This window comes from Schistocerca gregaria, unplaced genomic scaffold, assembly GCF_023897955.1.
Source record: "Schistocerca gregaria isolate iqSchGreg1 unplaced genomic scaffold, iqSchGreg1.2 ptg000686l, whole genome shotgun sequence".
Classification (NCBI taxonomy): Eukaryota; Metazoa; Arthropoda; class Insecta; order Orthoptera; family Acrididae; genus Schistocerca; species Schistocerca gregaria.
The window spans coordinates 187565-200638 of record NW_026062066.1 but is presented as its reverse complement, the minus strand read 5'-3'; the positions used below and the strand labels follow the sequence as shown (position 1 = coordinate 200638).

Genomic DNA, 13074 nt, shown 5'->3' with positions numbered 1-13074 from the left:
CACTAGATCGCGTGTTCCTCTTGATTTTTCGCTCATGTTCCGCGGGCTGCAGGTGCCAGTTATCAACACGCAATGCCGCCGCACGAAAGAGCGGGCAGCTGCCTGTGTAGTCAATCTCTGTTCGAATAGGGCAGTCGTTTGAGGTGCAATGGATGGGCAGCCAGTCGCAGCAGAACAGGAAGCTGCGTCGTGCACTGTTTCTACAAAAGCGAACAACACTGTCGCAGGTAGCGTGGCCGAGCGGTCTAAGGCGCTGGTTTAAGGCACCAGTCTCTTCGGAGGCGTGGGTTCGAATCCCACCGCTGCCAATTTTTTCTCGTTTTTTGTGCCATTGCGGTGTTTTCTCTTGCGCTACAACGCAGCTCCTGTGACCGCCGTGCCGCGTAGGTAGCGTGGCCGAGCGGTCTAAGGCGCTGGTTTCAGGCACCAGTCTCTTCGGAGGCGTGGGTTCGAATCCCACCGCTGCCAACGTTTTCTGTCTCGAAAGCAGCAGCACTGGTTACCCGCGAAGGAAACAGCGCAGCAAGCCGTGAGCGCCTCTTTCTTAAATTGTCGTAGCACAGTGCGTGGTGCAACGACAGCATTCAGAGGAGCAGTTTGGAGTAATGATGCCTTGCGTTCGTGTTCATGAAATGTGTCCCGAGCATGCCGTTCTACAAAGTGGAAGCGTAGATTTTTACAGACGTCTTTCAATAGCGTGTTCGCCGGAGGAGCACTCGTGTCTTAATCCGGTGTGGTCTAGTGGCTAGGATACCTGGCTCTCACCCAGGAGGCCCGGGTTCGATTCCCGGCACCGGAAATGCCTATTTTGTTGCTCCTCTCATGCGACTTGGCCCGACTTAGCTCGACTGACGCTACGCTGACGCTTGCAGAAAACCACGTAAAGTATGACTGGCGGCCACAAGTGACGGCGAGAGAGATGCGACGTCTGCCCACCTCCTATCGAGGCACATACCTGTGGTCAACAGACTTGGAGGACTGCAAGACATTGCCACGGGTGGTGAATGCAGCTAACCCCTGTGCTTAGTGTCCTAATAGCGCGGGCACGTTCGTTTGCCAGTATACATGTAATGAAGAACGCGTCTGACACAGCTGTGGCGAGACACAGTGGCGAGACACAGTGGCTGAGCTTTGCTGTGCATCGCCACTTGCACACGCGAGAACTGCTTTCGGCGGTGCCTCCGTGGCCGTGATCGTCTAGTGGTTAGGACATTGCGTTGTGGCCGCAATAACCCAGGTTCGAATCCTGGTCACGGCACTTTTTAAAGTTTTGCCTCGCTGTCGCTGCAATGACGATAGTGACCCACTGTTTGAAAACACTGTGCCCTCTTGATTTTTCGCTCATGTTCCGCGGGCTGCAGGTGCCAGTTATCAACACGCAATGCCGCCGCACGAAAGAGCGGGCAGCTGCCTGTGTAGTCAATCTCTGTTTGAATAGGGCAGTCGTTTGAGGTGCAATGGATGGGCAGCCAGTCGCAGCAGAACAGGAAGCTGCGTCGTGCACTGTTTCTACAAAAGCGAACAACACTGTCGTAGATAGCGTGGCCGAGCGGTCTAAGGCGCTGGTTTCAGGCACCAGTCTCTTCGGAGGCGTGGGTTCGAATCCCACCGCTGCCAACGTTTTCTGTCTCGAAAGCAGCAGCACTGGTTACCCGCGAAGGAAACAGCGCAGCAAGCCGTGAGCGCCTCTTTCTTAAATTGTCGTAGCACAGTGCGTGGTGCAACGACAGCATTCAGAGGAGCAGTTTGGAGTAATGATGCCTTGCGTTCGTGTTCATGAAATGTGTCCCGAGCATGCCGTTCTACAAAGTGGAAGCGTAGATTTTTACAGACGTCTTTCAATAGCGTGTTCGCCGGAGGAGCACTCGTGTCTTAATCCGGTGTGGTCTAGTGGCTAGGATACCTGGCTCTCACCCAGGAGGCCCGGGTTCGATTCCCGGCACCGAAATGCCTATTTTGTTGCTCCTCTCATGCGACTTGGCCCGACTTAGCTCGACTGACGCTACGCTGACGCTTGCAGAAAACCACGTAAAGTATGACTGGCGGCCACAAGTGACGGCGAGAGAGATGCGACGTCCTGCCCACCTCCTATCGAGGCACATACCTGTGGTCAACAGACTTGGAGGACTGCAAGACATTGCCACGGGTGGTGAATGCAGCTAACCCCTGTGCTTAGTGTCCTAATAGCGCGGGCACGTTCGTTTGCCAGTATACATGTAATGAAGAACGCGTCTGACACAGCTGTGGCGAGACACAGTGGCGAGACACAGTGGCTGAGCTTTGCGGTGCATCGCCACTTGCACACGCGAGAACTGCTTTCGGCGGTGCCTCCGTGGCCGTGATCGTCTAGTGGTTAGGACATTGCGTTGTGGCCGCAATAACCCAGGTTCGAATCCTGGTCACGGCACTTTTTAAAGTTTTGCCTCGCTGTCGCTGCTAATGACGATAGTGACCCACTGTTTGAAAACACTGTGCCCTCTTGATTTTTCGCTCATGTTCCGCGGGCTGCATGGTGCCAGTTATCAACACGCAATGCCGCCGCACGAAAGAGCGGGCAGCTGCCTGTGTAGTCAATCTCTGTTCGAATAGGGCAGTCGTTTGAGGTGCAATGGATGGGCAGCCAGTCGCAGCAGAACAGGAAGCTGCGTCGTGCACTGTTTCTACAAAAGCGAACAACACTGTCGCAGGTAGCGTGGCCGAGCGGTCTAAGGCGCTGGTTTAAGGCACCAGTCTCTTCGGAGGCGTGGGTTCGAATCCCACCGCTGCCAATTTTTTCTCGTTTTTTTGTGCCATTGCGGTGTTTTCTCTTGCGCTACAACGCAGCTCCTGTGACCGCCGTGCCGCGTAGGTAGCGTGGCCGAGCGGTCTAAGGCGCTGGTTTCAGGCACCAGTCTCTTCGGAGGCGTGGGTTCGAATCCCACCGCTGCCAACGTTTTCTGTCTCGAAAGCAGCAGCACTGGTTACCCGCGAAGGAAAACAGCGCAGCAAGCCGTGAGCGCCTCTTTCTTAAATTGTCGTAGCACAGTGCGTGGTGCAACGACAGCATTCAGAGGAGCAGTTTGGAGTAATGATGCCTTGCGTTCGTGTTCATGAAATGTGTCCCGAGCATGCCGTTCTACAAAGTGGAAGCGTAGATTTTTACAGACGTCTTTCAATAGCGTGTTCGCCGGAGGAGCACTCGTGTCTTAATCCGGTGTGGTCTAGTGGCTAGGATACCTGGCTCTCACCCAGGAGGCCCGGGTTCGATTCCCGGCACCGGAAATGCCTATTTTGTTGCTCCTCTCATGCGACTTGGCCCGACTTAGCTCGACTGACGCTACGCTGACGCTTGCAGAAAACCACGTAAAGTATGACTGGCGGCCACAAGTGACGGCGAGAGAGATGCGACGTCTGCCCACCTCCTATCGAGGCACATACCTGTGGTCAACAGACTTGGAGGACTGCAAGACATTGCCACGGGTGGTGAATGCAGCTAACCCCTGTGCTTAGTGTCCTAATAGCGCGGGCACGTTCGTTTGCCAGTATACATGTAATGAAGAACGCGTCTGACACAGCTGTGGCGAGACACAGTGGCGAGACACAGTGGCTGAGCTTTGCGGTGCATCGCCACTTGCACACGCGAGAACTGCTTTCGGCGGTGCCTCCGTGGCCGTGATCGTCTAGTGGTTAGGACATTGCGTTGTGGCCGCAATAACCCAGGTTCGAATCCTGGTCACGGCACTTTTTAAAGTTTTGCCTCGCTGTCGCTGCAATGACGATAGTGACCCACTGTTTGAAAACACTGTGCCCTCTTGATTTTTCGCTCATGTTCCGCGGGCTGCAGGTGCCAGTTATCAACACGCAATGCCGCCGCACGAAAGAGCGGGCAGCTGCCTGTGTAGTCAATCTCTGTTCGAATAGGGCAGTCGTTTGAGGTGCAATGGATGGGCAGCCAGTCGCAGCAGAACAGGAAGCTGCGTCGTGCACTGTTTCTACAAAAGCGAACAACACTGTCGCAGGTAGCGTGGCCGAGCGGTCTAAGGCGCTGGTTTAAGGCACCAGTCTCTTCGGAGGCGTGGGTTCGAATCCCACCGCTGCCAATTTTTTCTCGTTTTTTGTGCCATTGCGGTGTTTTCTCTTGCGCTACAACGCAGCTCCTGTGACCGCCGTGCCGCGTAGGTAGCGTGGCCGAGCGGTCTAAGGCGCTGGTTTCAGGCACCAGTCTCTTCGGAGGCGTGGGTTCGAATCCCACCGCTGCCAACGTTTTCTGTCTCGAAAGCAGCAGCACTGGTTACCCGCGAAGGAAACAGCGCAGCAAGCCGTGAGCGCCTCTTTCTTAAATTGTCGTAGCACAGTGCGTGGTGCAACGACAGCATTCAGAGGAGCAGTTTGGAGTAATGATGCCTTGCGTTCGTGTTCATGAAATGTGTCCCGAGCATGCCGTTCTACAAAGTGGAAGCGTAGATTTTTACAGACGTCTTTCAATAGCGTGTTCGCCGGAGGAGCACTCGTGTCTTAATCCGGTGTGGTCTAGTGGCTAGGATACCTGGCTCTCACCCAGGAGGCCCGGGTTCGATTCCCGGCACCGGAAATGCCTATTTTGTTGCTCCTCTCATGCGACTTGGCCCGACTTAGCTCGACTGACGCTACGCTGACGCTTGCAGAAAACCACGTAAAGTATGACTGGCGGCCACAAGTGACGGCGAGAGAGATGCGACGTCTGCCCACCTCCTATCGAGGCACATACCTGTGGTCAACAGACTTGGAGGACTGCAAGACATTGCCACGGGTGGTGAATGCAGCTAACCCCTGTGCTTAGTGTCCTAATAGCGCGGGCACGTTCGTTTGCCAGTATACATGTAATGAAGAACGCGTCTGACACAGCTGTGGCGAGACACAGTGGCGAGACACAGTGGCTGAGCTTTGCTGTGCATCGCCACTTGCACACGCGAGAACTGCTTTCGGCGGTGCCTCCGTGGCCGTGATCGTCTAGTGGTTAGGACATTGCGTTGTGGCCGCAATAACCCAGGTTCGAATCCTGGTCACGGCACTTTTTAAAGTTTTGCCTCGCTGTCGCTGCAATGACGATAGTGACCCACTGTTTGAAAACACTGTGCCCTCTTGATTTTTCGCTCATGTTCCGCGGGCTGCAGGTGCCAGTTATCAACACGCAATGCCGCCGCACGAAAGAGCGGGCAGCTGCCTGTGTAGTCAATCTCTGTTTGAATAGGGCAGTCGTTTGAGGTGCAATGGATGGGCAGCCAGTCGCAGCAGAACAGGAAGCTGCGTCGTGCACTGTTTCTACAAAAGCGAACAACACTGTCGTAGATAGCGTGGCCGAGCGGTCTAAGGCGCTGGTTTCAGGCACCAGTCTCTTCGGAGGCGTGGGTTCGAATCCCACCGCTGCCAACGTTTTCTGTCTCGAAAGCAGCAGCACTGGTTACCCGCGAAGGAAACAGCGCAGCAAGCCGTGAGCGCCTCTTTCTTAAATTGTCGTAGCACAGTGCGTGGTGCAACGACAGCATTCAGAGGAGCAGTTTGGAGTAATGATGCCTTGCGTTCGTGTTCATGAAATGTGTCCCGAGCATGCCGTTCTACAAAGTGGAAGCGTAGATTTTTACAGACGTCTTTCAATAGCGTGTTCGCCGGAGGAGCACTCGTGTCTTAATCCGGTGTGGTCTAGTGGCTAGGATACCTGGCTCTCACCCAGGAGGCCCGGGTTCGATTCCCGGCACCGGAAATGCCTATTTTGTTGCTCCTCTCATGCGACTTGGCCCGACTTAGCTCGACTGACGCTACGCTGACGCTTGCAGAAAACCACGTAAAGTATGACTGGCGGCCACAAGTGACGGCGAGAGAGATGCGACGTCTGCCCACCTCCTATCGAGGCACATACCTGTGGTCAACAGACTTGGAGGACTGCAAGACATTGCCACGGGTGGTGAATGCAGCTAACCCCTGTGCTTAGTGTCCTAATAGCGCGGGCACGTTCGTTTGCCAGTATACATGTAATGAAGAACGCGTCTGACACAGCTGTGGCGAGACACAGTGGCGAGACACAGTGGCTGAGCTTTGCGGTGCATCGCCACTTGCACACGCGAGAACTGCTTTCGGCGGTGCCTCCGTGGCCGTGATCGTCTAGTGGTTAGGACATTGCGTTGTGGCCGCAATAACCCAGGTTCGAATCCTGGTCACGGCACTTTTTAAAGTTTTGCCTCGCTGTCGCTGCAATGACGATAGTGACCCACTGTTTGAAAACACTGTGCCCTCTTGATTTTTCGCTCATGTTCCGCGGGCTGCAGGTGCCAGTTATCAACACGCAATGCCGCCGCACGAAAGAGCGGGCAGCTGCCTGTGTAGTCAATCTCTGTTCGAATAGGGCAGTCGTTTGAGGTGCAATGGATGGGCAGCCAGTCGCAGCAGAACAGGAAGCTGCGTCGTGCACTGTTTCTACAAAAGCGAACAACACTGTCGCAGGTAGCGTGGCCGAGCGGTCTAAGGCGCTGGTTTAAGGCACCAGTCTCTTCGGAGGCGTGGGTTCGAATCCCACCGCTGCCAATTTTTTCTCGTTTTTTGTGCCATTGCGGTGTTTTCTCTTGCGCTACAACGCAGCTCCTGTGACCGCCGTGCCGCGTAGGTAGCGTGGCCGAGCGGTCTAAGGCGCTGGTTTCAGGCACCAGTCTCTTCGGAGGCGTGGGTTCGAATCCCACCGCTGCCAACGTTTTCTGTCTCGAAAGCAGCAGCACTGGTTACCCGCGAAGGAAACAGCGCAGCAAGCCGTGAGCGCCTCTTTCTTAAATTGTCGTAGCACAGTGCGTGGTGCAACGACAGCATTCAGAGGAGCAGTTTGGAGTAATGATGCCTTGCGTTCGTGTTCATGAAATGTGTCCCGAGCATGCCGTTCTACAAAGTGGAAGCGTAGATTTTTACAGACGTCTTTCAATAGCGTGTTCGCCGGAGGAGCACTCGTGTCTTAATCCGGTGTGGTCTAGTGGCTAGGATACCTGGCTCTCACCCAGGAGGCCCGGGTTCGATTCCCGGCACCGGAAATGCCTATTTTGTTGCTCCTCTCATGCGACTTGGCCCGACTTAGCTCGACTGACGCTACGCTGACGCTTGCAGAAAACCACGTAAAGTATGACTGGCGGCCACAAGTGACGGCGAGAGAGATGCGACGTCTGCCCACCTCCTATCGAGGCACATACCTGTGGTCAACAGACTTGGAGGACTGCAAGACATTGCCACGGGTGGTGAATGCAGCTAACCCCTGTGCTTAGTGTCCTAATAGCGCGGGCACGTTCGTTTGCCAGTATACATGTAATGAAGAACGCGTCTGACACAGCTGTGGCGAGACACAGTGGCGAGACACAGTGGCTGAGCTTTGCGGTGCATCGCCACTTGCACACGCGAGAACTGCTTTCGGCGGTGCCTCCGTGGCCGTGATCGTCTAGTGGTTAGGACATTGCGTTGTGGCCGCAATAACCCAGGTTCGAATCCTGGTCACGGCACTTTTTAAAGTTTTGCCTCGCTGTCGCTGCAATGACGATAGTGACCCACTGTTTGAAAACACTGTGCCCTCTTGATTTTTCGCTCATGTTCCGCGGGCTGCAGGTGCCAGTTATCAACACGCAATGCCGCCGCACGAAAGAGCGGGCAGCTGCCTGTGTAGTCAATCTCTGTTCGAATAGGGCAGTCGTTTGAGGTGCAATGGATGGGCAGCCAGTCGCAGCAGAACAGGAAGCTGCGTCGTGCACTGTTTCTACAAAAGCGAACAACACTGTCGCAGGTAGCGTGGCCGAGCGGTCTAAGGCGCTGGTTTAAGGCACCAGTCTCTTCGGAGGCGTGGGTTCGAATCCCACCGCTGCCAATTTTTTCTCGTTTTTTGTGCCATTGCGGTGTTTTCTCTTGCGCTACAACGCAGCTCCTGTGACCGCCGTGCCGCGTAGGTAGCGTGGCCGAGCGGTCTAAGGCGCTGGTTTCAGGCACCAGTCTCTTCGGAGGCGTGGGTTCGAATCCCACCGCTGCCAACGTTTTCTGTCTCGAAAGCAGCAGCACTGGTTACCCGCGAAGGAAACAGCGCAGCAAGCCGTGAGCGCCTCTTTCTTAAATTGTCGTAGCACAGTGCGTGGTGCAACGACAGCATTCAGAGGAGCAGTTTGGAGTAATGATGCCTTGCGTTCGTGTTCATGAAATGTGTCCCGAGCATGCCGTTCTACAAAGTGGAAGCGTAGATTTTTACAGACGTCTTTCAATAGCGTGTTCGCCGGAGGAGCACTCGTGTCTTAATCCGGTGTGGTCTAGTGGCTAGGATACCTGGCTCTCACCCAGGAGGCCCGGGTTCGATTCCCGGCACCGGAAATGCCTATTTTGTTGCTCCTCTCATGCGACTTGGCCCGACTTAGCTCGACTGACGCTACGCTGACGCTTGCAGAAAACCACGTAAAGTATGACTGGCGGCCACAAGTGACGGCGAGAGAGATGCGACGTCTGCCCACCTCCTATCGAGGCACATACCTGTGGTCAACAGACTTGGAGGACTGCAAGACATTGCCACGGGTGGTGAATGCAGCTAACCCCTGTGCTTAGTGTCCTAATAGCGCGGGCACGTTCGTTTGCCAGTATACATGTAATGAAGAACGCGTCTGACACAGCTGTGGCGAGACACAGTGGCGAGACACAGTGGCTGAGCTTTGCTGTGCATCGCCACTTGCACACGCGAGAACTGCTTTCGGCGGTGCCTCCGTGGCCGTGATCGTCTAGTGGTTAGGACATTGCGTTGTGGCCGCAATAACCCAGGTTCGAATCCTGGTCACGGCACTTTTTAAAGTTTTGCCTCGCTGTCGCTGCAATGACGATAGTGACCCACTGTTTGAAAACACTGTGCCCTCTTGATTTTTCGCTCATGTTCCGCGGGCTGCAGGTGCCAGTTATCAACACGCAATGCCGCCGCACGAAAGAGCGGGCAGCTGCCTGTGTAGTCAATCTCTGTTTGAATAGGGCAGTCGTTTGAGGTGCAATGGATGGGCAGCCAGTCGCAGCAGAACAGGAAGCTGCGTCGTGCACTGTTTCTACAAAAGCGAACAACACTGTCGTAGATAGCGTGGCCGAGCGGTCTAAGGCGCTGGTTTCAGGCACCAGTCTCTTCGGAGGCGTGGGTTCGAATCCCACCGCTGCCAACGTTTTCTGTCTCGAAAGCAGCAGCACTGGTTACCCGCGAAGGAAACAGCGCAGCAAGCCGTGAGCGCCTCTTTCTTAAATTGTCGTAGCACAGTGCGTGGTGCAACGACAGCATTCAGAGGAGCAGTTTGGAGTAATGATGCCTTGCGTTCGTGTTCATGAAATGTGTCCCGAGCATGCCGTTCTACAAAGTGGAAGCGTAGATTTTTACAGACGTCTTTCAATAGCGTGTTCGCCGGAGGAGCACTCGTGTCTTAATCCGGTGTGGTCTAGTGGCTAGGATACCTGGCTCTCACCCAGGAGGCCCGGGTTCGATTCCCGGCACCGGAAATGCCTATTTTGTTGCTCCTCTCATGCGACTTGGCCCGACTTAGCTCGACTGACGCTACGCTGACGCTTGCAGAAAACCACGTAAAGTATGACTGGCGGCCACAAGTGACGGCGAGAGAGATGCGACGTCTGCCCACCTCCTATCGAGGCACATACCTGTGGTCAACAGACTTGGAGGACTGCAAGACATTGCCACGGGTGGTGAATGCAGCTAACCCCTGTGCTTAGTGTCCTAATAGCGCGGGCACGTTCGTTTGCCAGTATACATGTAATGAAGAACGCGTCTGACACAGCTGTGGCGAGACACAGTGGCGAGACACAGTGGCTGAGCTTTGCGGTGCATCGCCACTTGCACACGCGAGAACTGCTTTCGGCGGTGCCTCCGTGGCCGTGATCGTCTAGTGGTTAGGACATTGCGTTGTGGCCGCAATAACCCAGGTTCGAATCCTGGTCACGGCACTTTTTAAAGTTTTGCCTCGCTGTCGCTGCAATGACGATAGTGACCCACTGTTTGAAAACACTGTGCCCTCTTGATTTTTCGCTCATGTTCCGCGGGCTGCAGGTGCCAGTTATCAACACGCAATGCCGCCGCACGAAAGAGCGGGCAGCTGCCTGTGTAGTCAATCTCTGTTCGAATAGGGCAGTCGTTTGAGGTGCAATGGATGGGCAGCCAGTCGCAGCAGAACAGGAAGCTGCGTCGTGCACTGTTTCTACAAAAGCGAACAACACTGTCGCAGGTAGCGTGGCCGAGCGGTCTAAGGCGCTGGTTTAAGGCACCAGTCTCTTCGGAGGCGTGGGTTCGAATCCCACCGCTGCCAATTTTTTCTCGTTTTTTGTGCCATTGCGGTGTTTTCTCTTGCGCTACAACGCAGCTCCTGTGACCGCCGTGCCGCGTAGGTAGCGTGGCCGAGCGGTCTAAGGCGCTGGTTTCAGGCACCAGTCTCTTCGGAGGCGTGGGTTCGAATCCCACCGCTGCCAACGTTTTCTGTCTCGAAAGCAGCAGCACTGGTTACCCGCGAAGGAAACAGCGCAGCAAGCCGTGAGCGCCTCTTTCTTAAATTGTCGTAGCACAGTGCGTGGTGCAACGACAGCATTCAGAGGAGCAGTTTGGAGTAATGATGCCTTGCGTTCGTGTTCATGAAATGTGTCCCGAGCATGCCGTTCTACAAAGTGGAAGCGTAGATTTTTACAGACGTCTTTCAATAGCGTGTTCGCCGGAGGAGCACTCGTGTCTTAATCCGGTGTGGTCTAGTGGCTAGGATACCTGGCTCTCACCCAGGAGGCCCGGGTTCGATTCCCGGCACCGGAAATGCCTATTTTGTTGCTCCTCTCATGCGACTTGGCCCGACTTAGCTCGACTGACGCTACGCTGACGCTTGCAGAAAACCACGTAAAGTATGACTGGCGGCCACAAGTGACGGCGAGAGAGATGCGACGTCTGCCCACCTCCTATCGAGGCACATACCTGTGGTCAACAGACTTGGAGGACTGCAAGACATTGCCACGGGTGGTGAATGCAGCTAACCCCTGTGCTTAGTGTCCTAATAGCGCGGGCACGTTCGTTTGCCAGTATACATGTAATGAAGAACGCGTCTGACACAGCTGTGGCGAGACACAGTGGCGAGACACAGTGGCTGAGCTTTGCGGTGCATCGCCACTTGCACACGCGAGAACTGCTTTCGGCGGTGCCTCCGTGGCCGTGATCGTCTAGTGGTTAGGACATTGCGTTGTGGCCGCAATAACCCAGGTTCGAATCCTGGTCACGGCACTTTTTAAAGTTTTGCCTCGCTGTCGCTGCAATGACGATAGTGACCCACTGTTTGAAAACACTGTGCCCTCTTGATTTTTCGCTCATGTTCCGCGGGCTGCAGGTGCCAGTTATCAACACGCAATGCCGCCGCACGAAAGAGCGGGCAGCTGCCTGTGTAGTCAATCTCTGTTCGAATAGGGCAGTCGTTTGAGGTGCAATGGATGGGCAGCCAGTCGCAGCAGAACAGGAAGCTGCGTCGTGCACTGTTTCTACAAAAGCGAACAACACTGTCGCAGGTAGCGTGGCCGAGCGGTCTAAGGCGCTGGTTTAAGGCACCAGTCTCTTCGGAGGCGTGGGTTCGAATCCCACCGCTGCCAATTTTTTCTCGTTTTTTGTGCCATTGCGGTGTTTTCTCTTGCGCTACAACGCAGCTCCTGTGACCGCCGTGCCGCGTAGGTAGCGTGGCCGAGCGGTCTAAGGCGCTGGTTTCAGGCACCAGTCTCTTCGGAGGCGTGGGTTCGAATCCCACCGCTGCCAACGTTTTCTGTCTCGAAAGCAGCAGCACTGGTTACCCGCGAAGGAAACAGCGCAGCAAGCCGTGAGCGCCTCTTTCTTAAATTGTCGTAGCACAGTGCGTGGTGCAACGACAGCATTCAGAGGAGCAGTTTGGAGTAATGATGCCTTGCGTTCGTGTTCATGAAATGTGTCCCGAGCATGCCGTTCTACAAAGTGGAAGCGTAGATTTTTACAGACGTCTTTCAATAGCGTGTTCGCCGGAGGAGCACTCGTGTCTTAATCCGGTGTGGTCTAGTGGCTAGGATACCTGGCTCTCACCCAGGAGGCCCGGGTTCGATTCCCGGCACCGGAAATGCCTATTTTGTTGCTCCTCTCATGCGACTTGGCCCGACTTAGCTCGACTGACGCTACGCTGACGCTTGCAGAAAACCACGTAAAGTATGACTGGCGGCCACAAGTGACGGCGAGAGAGATGCGACGTCTGCCCACCTCCTATCGAGGCACATACCTGTGGTCAACAGACTTGGAGGACTGCAAGACATTGCCACGGGTGGTGAATGCAGCTAACCCCTGTGCTTAGTGTCCTAATAGCGCGGGCACGTTCGTTTGCCAGTATACATGTAATGAAGAACGCGTCTGACACAGCTGTGGCGAGACACAGTGGCGAGACACAGTGGCTGAGCTTTGCTGTGCATCGCCACTTGCACACGCGAGAACTGCTTTCGGCGGTGCCTCCGTGGCCGTGATCGTCTAGTGGTTAGGACATTGCGTTGTGGCCGCAATAACCCAGGTTCGAATCCTGGTCACGGCACTTTTTAAAGTTTTGCCTCGCTGTCGCTGCAATGACGATAGTGACCCACTGTTTGAAAACACTGTGCCCTCTTGATTTTTCGCTCATGTTCCGCGGGCTGCAGGTGCCAGTTATCAACACGCAATGCCGCCGCACGAAAGAGCGGGCAGCTGCCTGTGTAGTCAATCTCTGTTTGAATAGGGCAGTCGTTTGAGGTGCAATGGATGGGCAGCCAGTCGCAGCAGAACAGGAAGCTGCGTCGTGCACTGTTTCTACAAAAGCGAACAACACTGTCGTAGATAGCGTGGCCGAGCGGTCTAAGGCGCTGGTTTCAGGCACCAGTCTCTTCGGAGGCGTGGGTTCGAATCCCACCGCTGCCAACGTTTTCTGTCTCGAAAGCAGCAGCACTGGTTACCCGCGAAGGAAACAGCGCAGCAAGCCGTGAGCGCCTCTTTCTTAAATTGTCGTAGCACAGTGCGTGGTGCAACGACAGCATTCAGAGGAGCAGTTTGGAGTAATGATGCCTTGCGTT

At 54.9% G+C, this 13074-nt stretch overlaps 38 non-coding genes across 38 annotated transcripts; all 38 read left to right on the top strand.

Moving 5' to 3' along the window:
• Positions 1–226: 226 nt before the first annotated feature.
• Trnal-aag (transfer RNA leucine (anticodon AAG)) lies at positions 227–308 on the top strand. Its single transcript has one exon. It is a non-coding gene; the product is annotated as a tRNA-Leu (tRNA).
• Positions 309–386: 78 nt separating this feature from the next.
• On the top strand, positions 387–468 carry Trnal-cag (transfer RNA leucine (anticodon CAG)). Its single transcript has one exon. It is a non-coding gene; the product is annotated as a tRNA-Leu (tRNA).
• Positions 469–727: 259 nt separating this feature from the next.
• On the top strand, positions 728–799 carry Trnae-cuc (transfer RNA glutamic acid (anticodon CUC)). Its single transcript has one exon. It is a non-coding gene; the product is annotated as a tRNA-Glu (tRNA).
• A 387-nt stretch (positions 800–1186) lies between these two features.
• Positions 1187–1258, top strand: Trnah-gug (transfer RNA histidin (anticodon GUG)). Its single transcript has one exon. It is a non-coding gene; the product is annotated as a tRNA-His (tRNA).
• A 277-nt stretch (positions 1259–1535) lies between these two features.
• Trnal-cag (transfer RNA leucine (anticodon CAG)) lies at positions 1536–1617 on the top strand. The gene has a single exon. It is a non-coding gene; the product is annotated as a tRNA-Leu (tRNA).
• A 259-nt stretch (positions 1618–1876) lies between these two features.
• On the top strand, positions 1877–1948 carry Trnae-cuc (transfer RNA glutamic acid (anticodon CUC)). Its single transcript has one exon. It is a non-coding gene; the product is annotated as a tRNA-Glu (tRNA).
• A 387-nt stretch (positions 1949–2335) lies between these two features.
• On the top strand, positions 2336–2407 carry Trnah-gug (transfer RNA histidin (anticodon GUG)). The gene has a single exon. It is a non-coding gene; the product is annotated as a tRNA-His (tRNA).
• Positions 2408–2686: 279 nt separating this feature from the next.
• Positions 2687–2768, top strand: Trnal-aag (transfer RNA leucine (anticodon AAG)). The gene has a single exon. It is a non-coding gene; the product is annotated as a tRNA-Leu (tRNA).
• A 79-nt stretch (positions 2769–2847) lies between these two features.
• Positions 2848–2929, top strand: Trnal-cag (transfer RNA leucine (anticodon CAG)). Its single transcript has one exon. It is a non-coding gene; the product is annotated as a tRNA-Leu (tRNA).
• Positions 2930–3189: 260 nt separating this feature from the next.
• Trnae-cuc (transfer RNA glutamic acid (anticodon CUC)) lies at positions 3190–3261 on the top strand. The gene has a single exon. It is a non-coding gene; the product is annotated as a tRNA-Glu (tRNA).
• Positions 3262–3648: 387 nt separating this feature from the next.
• Positions 3649–3720, top strand: Trnah-gug (transfer RNA histidin (anticodon GUG)). The gene has a single exon. It is a non-coding gene; the product is annotated as a tRNA-His (tRNA).
• A 277-nt stretch (positions 3721–3997) lies between these two features.
• Positions 3998–4079, top strand: Trnal-aag (transfer RNA leucine (anticodon AAG)). Its single transcript has one exon. It is a non-coding gene; the product is annotated as a tRNA-Leu (tRNA).
• Positions 4080–4157: 78 nt separating this feature from the next.
• Trnal-cag (transfer RNA leucine (anticodon CAG)) lies at positions 4158–4239 on the top strand. Its single transcript has one exon. It is a non-coding gene; the product is annotated as a tRNA-Leu (tRNA).
• Positions 4240–4498: 259 nt separating this feature from the next.
• Positions 4499–4570, top strand: Trnae-cuc (transfer RNA glutamic acid (anticodon CUC)). Its single transcript has one exon. It is a non-coding gene; the product is annotated as a tRNA-Glu (tRNA).
• A 387-nt stretch (positions 4571–4957) lies between these two features.
• Positions 4958–5029, top strand: Trnah-gug (transfer RNA histidin (anticodon GUG)). Its single transcript has one exon. It is a non-coding gene; the product is annotated as a tRNA-His (tRNA).
• Positions 5030–5306: 277 nt separating this feature from the next.
• Trnal-cag (transfer RNA leucine (anticodon CAG)) lies at positions 5307–5388 on the top strand. The gene has a single exon. It is a non-coding gene; the product is annotated as a tRNA-Leu (tRNA).
• Positions 5389–5647: 259 nt separating this feature from the next.
• Positions 5648–5719, top strand: Trnae-cuc (transfer RNA glutamic acid (anticodon CUC)). Its single transcript has one exon. It is a non-coding gene; the product is annotated as a tRNA-Glu (tRNA).
• A 387-nt stretch (positions 5720–6106) lies between these two features.
• Positions 6107–6178, top strand: Trnah-gug (transfer RNA histidin (anticodon GUG)). The gene has a single exon. It is a non-coding gene; the product is annotated as a tRNA-His (tRNA).
• A 277-nt stretch (positions 6179–6455) lies between these two features.
• Positions 6456–6537, top strand: Trnal-aag (transfer RNA leucine (anticodon AAG)). The gene has a single exon. It is a non-coding gene; the product is annotated as a tRNA-Leu (tRNA).
• Positions 6538–6615: 78 nt separating this feature from the next.
• On the top strand, positions 6616–6697 carry Trnal-cag (transfer RNA leucine (anticodon CAG)). The gene has a single exon. It is a non-coding gene; the product is annotated as a tRNA-Leu (tRNA).
• A 259-nt stretch (positions 6698–6956) lies between these two features.
• On the top strand, positions 6957–7028 carry Trnae-cuc (transfer RNA glutamic acid (anticodon CUC)). The gene has a single exon. It is a non-coding gene; the product is annotated as a tRNA-Glu (tRNA).
• Positions 7029–7415: 387 nt separating this feature from the next.
• Positions 7416–7487, top strand: Trnah-gug (transfer RNA histidin (anticodon GUG)). Its single transcript has one exon. It is a non-coding gene; the product is annotated as a tRNA-His (tRNA).
• A 277-nt stretch (positions 7488–7764) lies between these two features.
• Trnal-aag (transfer RNA leucine (anticodon AAG)) lies at positions 7765–7846 on the top strand. The gene has a single exon. It is a non-coding gene; the product is annotated as a tRNA-Leu (tRNA).
• A 78-nt stretch (positions 7847–7924) lies between these two features.
• On the top strand, positions 7925–8006 carry Trnal-cag (transfer RNA leucine (anticodon CAG)). Its single transcript has one exon. It is a non-coding gene; the product is annotated as a tRNA-Leu (tRNA).
• Positions 8007–8265: 259 nt separating this feature from the next.
• Trnae-cuc (transfer RNA glutamic acid (anticodon CUC)) lies at positions 8266–8337 on the top strand. Its single transcript has one exon. It is a non-coding gene; the product is annotated as a tRNA-Glu (tRNA).
• A 387-nt stretch (positions 8338–8724) lies between these two features.
• Trnah-gug (transfer RNA histidin (anticodon GUG)) lies at positions 8725–8796 on the top strand. The gene has a single exon. It is a non-coding gene; the product is annotated as a tRNA-His (tRNA).
• A 277-nt stretch (positions 8797–9073) lies between these two features.
• Positions 9074–9155, top strand: Trnal-cag (transfer RNA leucine (anticodon CAG)). Its single transcript has one exon. It is a non-coding gene; the product is annotated as a tRNA-Leu (tRNA).
• Positions 9156–9414: 259 nt separating this feature from the next.
• On the top strand, positions 9415–9486 carry Trnae-cuc (transfer RNA glutamic acid (anticodon CUC)). Its single transcript has one exon. It is a non-coding gene; the product is annotated as a tRNA-Glu (tRNA).
• Positions 9487–9873: 387 nt separating this feature from the next.
• Positions 9874–9945, top strand: Trnah-gug (transfer RNA histidin (anticodon GUG)). Its single transcript has one exon. It is a non-coding gene; the product is annotated as a tRNA-His (tRNA).
• A 277-nt stretch (positions 9946–10222) lies between these two features.
• On the top strand, positions 10223–10304 carry Trnal-aag (transfer RNA leucine (anticodon AAG)). The gene has a single exon. It is a non-coding gene; the product is annotated as a tRNA-Leu (tRNA).
• A 78-nt stretch (positions 10305–10382) lies between these two features.
• Positions 10383–10464, top strand: Trnal-cag (transfer RNA leucine (anticodon CAG)). The gene has a single exon. It is a non-coding gene; the product is annotated as a tRNA-Leu (tRNA).
• Positions 10465–10723: 259 nt separating this feature from the next.
• Trnae-cuc (transfer RNA glutamic acid (anticodon CUC)) lies at positions 10724–10795 on the top strand. Its single transcript has one exon. It is a non-coding gene; the product is annotated as a tRNA-Glu (tRNA).
• A 387-nt stretch (positions 10796–11182) lies between these two features.
• Trnah-gug (transfer RNA histidin (anticodon GUG)) lies at positions 11183–11254 on the top strand. Its single transcript has one exon. It is a non-coding gene; the product is annotated as a tRNA-His (tRNA).
• A 277-nt stretch (positions 11255–11531) lies between these two features.
• On the top strand, positions 11532–11613 carry Trnal-aag (transfer RNA leucine (anticodon AAG)). The gene has a single exon. It is a non-coding gene; the product is annotated as a tRNA-Leu (tRNA).
• A 78-nt stretch (positions 11614–11691) lies between these two features.
• Positions 11692–11773, top strand: Trnal-cag (transfer RNA leucine (anticodon CAG)). Its single transcript has one exon. It is a non-coding gene; the product is annotated as a tRNA-Leu (tRNA).
• Positions 11774–12032: 259 nt separating this feature from the next.
• Positions 12033–12104, top strand: Trnae-cuc (transfer RNA glutamic acid (anticodon CUC)). Its single transcript has one exon. It is a non-coding gene; the product is annotated as a tRNA-Glu (tRNA).
• Positions 12105–12491: 387 nt separating this feature from the next.
• On the top strand, positions 12492–12563 carry Trnah-gug (transfer RNA histidin (anticodon GUG)). The gene has a single exon. It is a non-coding gene; the product is annotated as a tRNA-His (tRNA).
• Positions 12564–12840: 277 nt separating this feature from the next.
• On the top strand, positions 12841–12922 carry Trnal-cag (transfer RNA leucine (anticodon CAG)). The gene has a single exon. It is a non-coding gene; the product is annotated as a tRNA-Leu (tRNA).
• Positions 12923–13074: the final 152 nt, after the last annotated feature.